The sequence below is a fragment of the Chlorocebus sabaeus genome, chromosome 19 (genome assembly GCF_047675955.1).
Source record: "Chlorocebus sabaeus isolate Y175 chromosome 19, mChlSab1.0.hap1, whole genome shotgun sequence".
NCBI classification, from domain to species: Eukaryota; Metazoa; Chordata; class Mammalia; order Primates; family Cercopithecidae; genus Chlorocebus; species Chlorocebus sabaeus.
Genome location: NC_132922.1, coordinates 5,947,403 through 5,957,705, shown reverse-complemented (window position 1 = coordinate 5,957,705; position 10,303 = coordinate 5,947,403).

The window sequence follows — 10,303 nt, the reverse complement described above, 5'->3', positions numbered from 1 at the left end:
CCTCTTATTTTTGTGCCCCAACCTCTTCTTTTTGTGCCCCAATCCCTTATTTCCACACCCCAACCCCTTTCCCACATTTCTGGATGGCAAGAACCCCCGAACTCCTTCTCTCCGTGTCTCTACTCTCTCTCTTCTCTGGGCTTGCCTCCTTCACTATGGGCAACCTTCCACCCTCCATTCCTCCTTTTCCCTTAGCCTGTGTTCTCAAGAACTTAAAACCTCTTCAATTCGCACCTGACCCAAAACCTAAATGCCTTTTCTTCTGCAACACCGCTTGGCCTCAATACAAACTTGACAGTGGCTCTAAATAGCCAGAAAACAGCATTTTCGATTTCTCCATCTTACAAGACCTAAATAATTGTCGTAAAATGGGCAAACGGTCTGAGGTGCCTGACGTCCAGGCATTCTTTTACACATCGGTCCCTCCCTAGTCTCTGTTCCCAATCATCCCAAATCTTCCTTCTTTCCCTCCTGCCTGTCCCCTCAGTCCCAACCCCAAGCGTTGCTGAGACTTTCTAATCTTCCTTTCTACAGACGCATCTGACCTCTGTCCTCCTCGCCAGGCCAAGCTAGGTCCCAGTTTTCCTCAGCCTCTGCTCCCCCACCCTCTAATCCTTTTATCATCTCCCCTCCTCACACCTGGCTTACGGTTTCGTTCAGCGACTAGCCCTCCCCCACCTGCCCAGCAATTTCCTCTTAAAAAAGTAGCTAGAACTAAAGGCATAGTCAAGGTTAATGCTCCTTTTTCTTTATCTGACCTCTCCCAAATCAGTTAGTGTTTAGGCTCTTTTTCATCAAATATGAAAAACCCAGCCTAATTCATGGCCCGTTTAGCAGCAACCCCGAGACGCTTTTCAGCCCTAGACCCTGAAAGGTCAGAAGGCCGTCTGATTCTTAATATGCATTTTATTTTATTACCCAATCTGCTTCCGACATTAAATAAAGCTCCAAAAATTAAATTCTGGCCCTCAAACCCCACAACAGGACTTAATGAACGTTGCCTTCAAGGTGTACAATAATAGAGTAAAGGCAGCCAAGTAGCAACTTATTTCTGAGTTGCAATTCCTTGCCTCCACGTGAGACAAACCCCAGCCACATCTCAGCACACAACTCCAAATGCCTAAACTGCAGCTGCCAGGGCTTCCTCCAGAACCTCCTCCCCCAGGAGCTTGCTCCAAGTGCCGGAAATCTGGCCACTGGGCCAAGGCATGCGCACAGCCCGGGATTCCTCCTAAGCCATGTCCCACCTGTGCGGGACCCCACTGGAAATCGGACTGTCCAACTCGCCAAGCAGCCACTCCCAGAGCCCCTGGAGCTGTGGCCCAGGGCTCTGACTCCTTCCCAGATCTTCTCGGCTTAGCGGCTGAAGACTGACACTGCCCCATTGCCTCGGAAGCCTCCTGGACCATCACTTTGGGTAACTCTTACAGTGGAGGGTAAGTCTGTCCCCTTCTTAATCAATATGGATGCTACCCACTCCACATTACCTTCTTTTCAAGGGCCTGTTTCCTTTGCCTCCATAACTGTTCTGTGGGTATTGATGGCCAGGCCTTTTTTTTTTTTTTTTTTTTTTTTTGAGATGGAGTTTCACTCTTATTGCCCAGGCTGGAGTGCAATGGCACGATCTCAGCTCACTGCAACCTCCGCCTCCCAGGTTCAAGCTATTCTCCTGCTTCAGCTTCCTGAGTAGCTGGGATTACAGGCACGTGCTACCACGCTTGGCTTATTTTTTTGTATTTTTGGTAGAGACAGGGTTTTACCATGTTGGCCAGGCTGGTCTCGAACTCCTGACCTCAGGTGATCCACCCACCTCGGCCTCCCAAAGTGCTGGGATTACAGGCGTGAGCCGCCGCGCCCAGGCTGATGGCCAGGCTTCTAAACCTCTTAAAACTCCCAAACTCTGGTGCCAATTTGGACAACATTCTTTTATGCACTCCTTTTTAGTTATCCCCACCTGCCCAGTTCCCTTATTAGGCCAAGATATTTTAACTGAATTATCTGCTTCCCTGACTATTCCTAGGCTACAGCCACACCTCATTGCCACCTTTTCCCCAGTTCAAAGCCTCCTTCACATCCTCCCCTCGTATCCCCCCACATTAACCCACAAGTATAGGACACCTCTACTCCCTTCCTTGGCGACTGATCATGCACCCCTCACCATCCCATTAAAACCTAATCACCCTTACCACGCTCAACGCCAATATCCCATCCCCGAAGCACGCTTTGAAAGGATTAAAGCCTGTTATCACTCACCTGCTACAGCACGGCCTTGTAAAGCCTGTAAACTCCCCTTACAATTCCCCCATTTCACCTGTCCTAAAACCAGACAAGGCTTATAGGTTAGTTCAACATCTGCACCTTATCTACCAAATTGTCTTGCCTATCCACCCCGTAGTGCCAAACCCATGTACTCTCCTATCCTCCATACCTCCCTCCACAACCCAGTATTCTGTTCTGGATCTCAAACATACTTTCTTTACTATTCCTTTACATCCTTCATCCCAGCCTCTCTTCGCTTTCACTTGGACTGACCCTGACACCCATCAGGCTCAGCAAATTACCTAGGCTGCACTGCTGCAAGACTTCACAGACAGCCCCCATTACTTCAGTCAAGCCCAAATTTCTTCCTCATCTGTTACCTATCTCAGCATAATTCTCATAAATACACACCGACTCTCCCTGCTGATCGTGTCCGGCTAATCTCCCAAACCCCAATCCCTTCTACAAAACAGCTCCTTTCCTTCCTAGGCATGGTTAGTGCGGACAAAACTCTTATACAAGGGCCAGGACCACGGCCTGTAGCCTTTCTGTCCTAATGACCTTACTGTTTCAGCCAACCCCTCATGTCTGCGCGCAGCGGCTGCCACCGCTTTAATACTGTTAGAGGCCCTAAAAATCACAAACTATGCTCAACTCTCTACAGTTCTCATAACTTCCAAAATCTATTTTCCTCCCCCAACCATCGCTCAGGACAATGCTTATGCTGATGAGTTAGCTAAAAAAGCAGCTAGCTTCCAACTTCTATCCCTCACGGCAGTTTTCCTCCTTCACATCGGCCACTCCCACCTCCTCCCCCGCTGAAACTTCCACCTGTCAATCTCTTCCCACACAAGGCAAATGGTTCTTAGACCAAGGAAAATATCTCCTTCCAGCCTCACAGGCCCATTCTATTCTGTCGTCATTTCATAACCTCTTCCATCTAGGTTACAAACTGCTAGCCCGTCTCTTAGAACCTCTCATTTCCTTTCCATCATGGAAATCTATCCTCAAGGAGATCACTTCTCAGTGTTCCATCTGCTGTTCTCCTACCCCTCAGGGACTGTGCAGGCCCCTCCCTTTCCTACATATCAAGCTCAAGGACTTGCCCCAGCCCAGGACTTGCAAATTGACTTTACTCACATGTCAGAAAACTAAAATACCTCTTGGTCTAGGTAGACACTGTCACTGGATAAGCAGAGGCCTTTCCCACAGGGTCTGAGAAGGCCACCGCGGTCATTTCTTCCCTTCTGTCAGCCACAATTCCTTGGTTTGGCCTTCCTAACACTATACAGTCTGATATCAGACCGGCCTTTATTAGTCAAATCACCCAGGCAGTTTCTCAGGCTCTTGGTATTCAGTGACACCTTTATATTCTTTACCGTCCTCAATCTTCAGGAACAGTAGAATGGACTAATGGTCTTTTAAAAACACACCTCACCCAGCTCAGCCACCAACTTAAAGGACTAGACAGTACTTTTACCACTTTTCTCAGAATTCAGGCCTGTCCTCGGAATGCTACAGGTTACAGCCCATTTGAGCTCCTGTGTGGACACTCCTTTTTATTAAGTCCCAGTCTCATTCCAGACACCAGACCAACTTAGACTGCACCCCAAAAACTTAGAGCCTAAAAACTCACCAAGCAAGTAATTATGCTGAACTCCCTTGGGCTCTCTCTAATTAGATGTCCTAGGTCCTCCCAATTCTTAGTCCTTTAATACCTGTTTTTTCTCCTTCTCTTACACAGGCCTTGTGTCCTCCGTTTAGTTTTTCTCTCACTCTAGGTTCCCACGCCACCCCTAATCCCCCTTGAAGCAGCCCTGAGAAACATCGTCCATTCTCTTTCTCCATACCACCCCCCAAAAATTTACCACCCCAACACTTCACTATTTTGTTTTATTTTTCTTATTAATAAAAGAAGGCAGGAATGTCAGGCCTCTGAGGCCAAGCCAAGCCATCGCATCCCCTGTGACTTGCACGTATATGCCCAGATGGACTAACTGAAGAATCACAAAAGTGAAAATGCCCTGCCCCGCCTTAACATTCCACCACAAAAGAAGTGAAAATGGCCAGTCCTTGCCTTAAGCGATGACATTATCTTGTGCCTGGCTCATCCTGGCTCAAAAAGCTCCCCCACTGAGCACCTTGTGACTCCCACTCCTGCCCGCCAGAGAACAACCTCCCTTTGACTAGAATTTTCCTTTACCTATCCAAATCCTATAAAACGGCCCCACCCTTGTCTCCCTTCTCCGACTCTCTTTTCCGACTCAGCCCGCCTGCACCCAGGTGATGAAAAAGCTTTATTGCTCACACCCAGCCTGTTTGGTGGTCTCTTCACAGGGACGCGCATGACACCAGCTAGTCAGGAGGCCAAGGCAGGAGAATGGCGTGAACCCGGGAGGCAGAGGTTGCAGTGAGCCGAGATGGCGCCACTGCACTCCAGCCTGGCAACAGAGCGAGACTCTGTCTCAAAAAAAAAAAAAAAAAAAAAGGAAAAGAATGAGTTCAACTGAGGGGCATAAGGATAAGTGGGAGACTGAGGACCGAGGAGGCAAGGTTTAGAGCAGGAGCTTATTAAAAAGCTTTAAAGCAGGAACGAAAGAAAGAAAAGCACCCTTGGAAGAGGGCCAAGCAGGCAACTTGAGCGATCAAGCGTGTGGTTTAACCTTCGACTTAGGGTAAGGCCAGGTGCAGTGGCTCAGGCCTATAATCCCAGCATTTTGGGAGGCCGAGACGGGCGGATCGCTTGAGGTCCAGAGTTCGAGACCAGCCTGGCCAACATGGTGAAACCCTGTGTCTACTAAAAGTACAAAAATTAGCCAGGCGGGGGGGCAGGGGTAGGGGGCGGTGGGGGAGTGGTGGGCACCTGTAGTCCCAGCTACTTAGGAGGCTGAGGCAGGAGAATCACTTGAACCCGGGAGGTGGAGGTTGCAGTGAGACGAGATTGCGCCACAGAACTCCATCCAGCTCAGGCGACGAGTCTCTGTCTCAAGAAAAAAAAAAAAAGGGTTTTATGTGTTGGCACGCATCTGGGGTCTGTATGCCTTCTCCCCTCATTCCTCCCTCGGGTGGGCTGTCCGCATGCACAGAGGCCTGCCAGCACTTGGGAGGGGAGCTGTGTTCATACTCACCTGAGGCGTCTTCCCCTTACCAGTCGAGCGTTCCCATGAGGTCAAACACAAGTTAAACTCCACCATTTTGCCTCTCAGTGCTCATGTGTGCGCCCCCTCGCCCAACTCCTGAGCTCTTTATAGGGGAAGCTTATTATCTTATCACCAGCTTCAGGTGATTCTACCTACCAGGAGACCGCTTTCCCTGGCTCTGGCTGCAACCAATTACTATTTGAGAGAACCCGTGTAACAACCGCCTTGCTATCACCTGATGGCCACCTGACTTTCCTAGCGGGGGTGGGGGGAGCCCTCCCCTGCCCCGCTCATGTCTGACTAGCTACCTACTATAACAGATTGAGAAAGCGATCTTTCAGGAGTCCCACAGACGGAAATCAAAGTCTGCCTAAAGCTGCCCAGAGGCCTGCCTCTGACCTGTGGATGAGGGCCTTTGCTAACTGGTCACTGTGATTCAGACGGACTCACGGCCCGGCCACTGGCCCTGCAGACAGCTGGCTCTTAAGTATTGGCACAGCTGAGCAGGCCTGGCTTCCTCTCTGGGGAGTGATAGTCAGAATAGTCCCTAGTCTTCCCACGGGAGGGGGCAAGGGGAGGCCGGGAGTATTAATCCTACTGGATGGGTTTCTCCTGTGATAACACTGGAGTGGGTCTGTGTGCCCTCTGATATTCTCATTCCTAGTGTGCAAATGAGAATCCAGAGGCCCCCCGACAGAAAGTAAGAGAACACACCTGAAGTCACACAGCTAGTGAGTGGCAGAGCTGGGATTTGAACCAGGGCAACCCCATGTTCTTCCATGGAGCTGTGGGAGCCAAAGGGAGGCACCTGGGCCTTGGGCTTCCCATCTATACATGGGTTTTTATTTATTTATTTAGAGACAGCCTCGCTCTAACCCCCAGGCTGGAGTGCAGTGGCGCAATCTGGGCTCACTGCAGCCTCCGCTTCCTGGGTTCGAGCGACTCTCCTGCCTCAGCCTCCCAAGTAGCTGGGATTACAAGTGTGCACCACCATACCTAGGTAATTTTTGTATCTTTGGTAGAGACAGGGTTTTACCATCTTGGCCAGGGTGGTCTCAAACCTCTGACCTCAGGTGATCCGCCTGCCTCAGCCTCCCAAAGTGCTGGGATTACAGGCACACACCACCATGCCCGGTTAATATTTTTTTATTATAGTACAGATGGGGTTCCACCATGTTGCCCAGGCTGGTCTCAAACGCCTGAGCTCAGGCAATCCACCCACCTCGCCTCCCAGAGTGCTAGGATTACAGGCATGAGCTACCGCACCTGGCCCTGCAATGGCTTTTTACACTGCCTGCTCCCTCCCAGCTCTGAGAACGCCAGTCAGAGACCAGACATCCTGAGCTAGGATCAGCCCCACCTTTTGCAGTGACTCAGCAAGTTTAATCCATTGGGTTGTCAGCTCTCACCATCAGCCCACGTTTAGGCAGGAAACAGAGACGCATGGCAGTGCCCCTGGCAGCCTCTGAAGTCCTTTGAGAGGCTCCAGGCCCCTGCTCACTCCACACCAACCCTCATCCAGCCTGGAGCGGGGAGCTGCACCTCACACCCTCACTGCTTCAGGGCTCCCGGGAGCAGGACTGCAGGGACCCAGCCCTGAGCCCTAGCCTTCGGAGGAGCCACCGGGGCCTGTGGGCCTCAGCGGGGCTTTCTGGACTCTTCTCTTCCCCTTTCCCCTCCCAGCTCCTTCTTTCCCACTGGTCTCTTGTCCAATGTCTGGCTATGCCTTCCCCCTCCCTTCATGCATGTTCTTACTCCCTCCCGCACCTTCATCATACGTGATCTGTTGTTCTGTTCTCTTTAGCTCTCACTCCTAGCTAACCTAGGCCAGAATGATTCTTTCTTTTTTTTTTTTTTTTTTGAGGTGGAGTCTTGCTCTGTCGCCCAGGCTGGAGTGCAGTGGCACTATCTCGGCTCACTGCAAGCTCCGCCTCCTGGGTTAACGCCATTCTCCTGCCTCAGCCTCCCGAGTAGCTGGGACTACAGGCGCCGCCACCACGCCCGGCTAATTTTTTTTGTATTTTTAGTAGAGATGGGGTTTCACCGTGTTAGCCAGGATGGTCTCGATCTCCTGACCTCATGATCCACCCATCTCGGCCTCCCAAAGTGCTGGGATTACAGGCTTGAGCCACCGCACCCGGCCAGAATGATTCTTTCATGCATCTTGAAAGTTGGTTATTGTTTCATTTCTTTTCTACTCTGCTACAAAGCCTTTTATCCTTTTTCTTTTTTTTTACATGGCGTTTCACTCTGTCGCCCAGGCTGGAGTGCAGTGGTGCAATCTTGGCTTACTGCAACCTCCACCTCCCAGGTTCAAGTGATTCTCCTGCCTCAGCCTCCCTAGTAGCTGGGATTACAGGCCCCTGCCACCACGCCTGGTTTTCTTCTTCTTCTTCTTTTTTTTTTTTTTTTTGTATTTTTACATGGCTGGCCAGGCTGGTCTTGAACTCCTGACCTCAGGTGATCCACCCGCCTTGGCCTCCCAAAGTGTTGGGATTATAGGCATAAGCCACTGTGCCCAGCCTAAAGCCTTTTTCTTTTCATTCACTCATTCATCTTTTTTTAAAACAGTGCAACCCTCCAGCTGTGACCAAACACATCCAGGCACAAGGCACTGAGACCAGGCCTGAGTGGGATCCCCAAGAGTGGCTCGGTTTGGAGCCCGAGGCAATCGGCCACCTGTCTCCCTGGCCACAGCCTCTGGAAAAGCCACACCTAGCATCTGCAGCCCCTCCCCAGGAAGGTGTCTTGTACTCACACAACTCAGAACAACCCGAAAATGGCCTCAGAATTCTGTTGCCAGGAAAAAAAAAACAAACGGAAATAAAAATGATGGCTCCCTGAAGAGCCCACCATTGTGAGCCCCAGAATTAACAATGACATTAAATCAAGTCTCATGCATTATGCAGAGAGGTTTACAGCAAAACGCACGTCTGTGAAATATATGTTTCAAATTTCCTGACTCCAAGAGGTGGCCCCAAGATGTTCTCCTGTGGCTTCTTTGATAACAGTTTCCTTTCACAAATGTTAATTGTGGAATCCTAGCTTAGCACTGCGTGGCCTCGTCACCCTTCCCTGGTATCAAAGCACAATTTCCTGATCATTTCCACAGCAAAAGAAAGTGATTACAGAGATAATGTGTTGGAAGCACATCAGCGCATTTCAGCTTAAAACAATGAAATGCGATGCTGAAATGAGGACTCCAGGGTGTCTCTATTGACAGGACGCACAGAATAAATTGTCCAAACATTCACTTTTGCAGTAACGACAGAGATTTTAAGTGACTCCAGAGATGAGGCGGGCTGCCCAGAACTTGTAACTGACATCCACAATGAATTATTGAATTCTGTCGAGGCATAAAACTCTGTAGCAAACCAAGTAGTCAGCCTACCCTGAGGAAAGCCAGCCTGCTGTCACTGCAGGGGCAAAGACTGGGCACCCCGCTTCTGGTACCATTTGCAGCTGTGTGACCATTAGCAAGTCATTTAGCCCAGGAGCGGGAGTTGAAAGTCACAAGGCTCAGCTTGGGTGTTTGTCCTACATGGTGGGTGTGTGACCTGTGTCAGTTCTCTGAGCCTTTTCTCTTTGTGTGATGGGGAAGGTCGGCATCCACCCTGCAATCCCCTGTGCGCTCCCAAGCACCTGCTTTGTGCCAGGCAGTGCGAGTCTCATAATTACAGAGAAGAGTGCGGGACACTTCCTGCCCTCAAAGGGCTTGCTTAATAGCTAGGGAGAATATAAGAAAGTAAATGCACAATTGTTTTTAAGAACTAAAGCAGTATGTGCAGGCCACAGGGAGGTGCAGGGTGGGAGACAGAAGAGATGAGAGAGTCGTAAACACCTCCTGGTTTTTGGCTTGAGATAATGTGGGCAACTAAGGGTGATTGTCCCCGGAATGGCAGGAGTATGAGAAAAAGAGCAGGTTCTGCTGGTTTTTTTTTTTTTTTCTTTTTGAGATGGAGTCTCACTCTGTTACCCAGGCTGGAGTGTAGTGGTGCGATCTCTGTTCACTGCAGCCCTTTTGGGTTCAAGCGATTCTCCTGTCTCAGCCTCTTGAGTAGCTGGAATTACAGGCATGCACCACTATGCCTGGGTAATCTTCGTATTTTTAGTAGAGACGGGGTTCCACCACGTTGGCCAGGCTGGGCTCAAACTCCTGACCGCAAGTGATCTGCCCATCTCAGCCTCCTAAAGTGCTGGGATCACAGATGTGAGCCACTGTGCCCAGCCTCTCTGCTGTTGACTTGGTATCGAAAAGCTTTACTTTTTTGTTAGAATAACAATAACTTACTGCTTAGGGGAAAAAAGAAAAAAAAAAAAACAAAAAACCAGTGACAGAAGGTATACAAGCTGTGCCTGTAGTCCCAGCTCCGTGGGAGGCTGAAATGGGAGGATTGCTTGAGTCCCGGAGGTTGATGCTGCAGTGAGCTGAGATCATGATCATGCCACTGAACTCCAGCCTGGGTGACAGTGAGACCCTGTCCTAAAAACAAAACCACACACAACAAGAAAAGAAAAATCACTTGGAATGTGACTATCTATAGCTCCTATTCTTAATATTTTGAGAAATGGGCACTCTCGTATACTGCTGGTCACAATGCAAATAGTACAGTCACTCTGGAGAGCAATTTAGCGAGCTGGTGAAGCTCGAGCATTCTAAGTCTAGGTAATAACCAAGAAAGTAGGTATAACAACACCGCAGCACTGCTGTCAGACAAAATAATTAGATGCAGCCTAAATATCCATCAGTAGAAGAAATGACAAACAACTTGGGGGATGTATTCATAAGATTGAAGAGTATCCAGATAAACTGAACAAAATAGAAGTGAATGTATCAATATAGGCAGATCTCAAAATATTGTGTTAGGAAGGAAAAAAGCTACAGAACAATAAATAGAGCATGG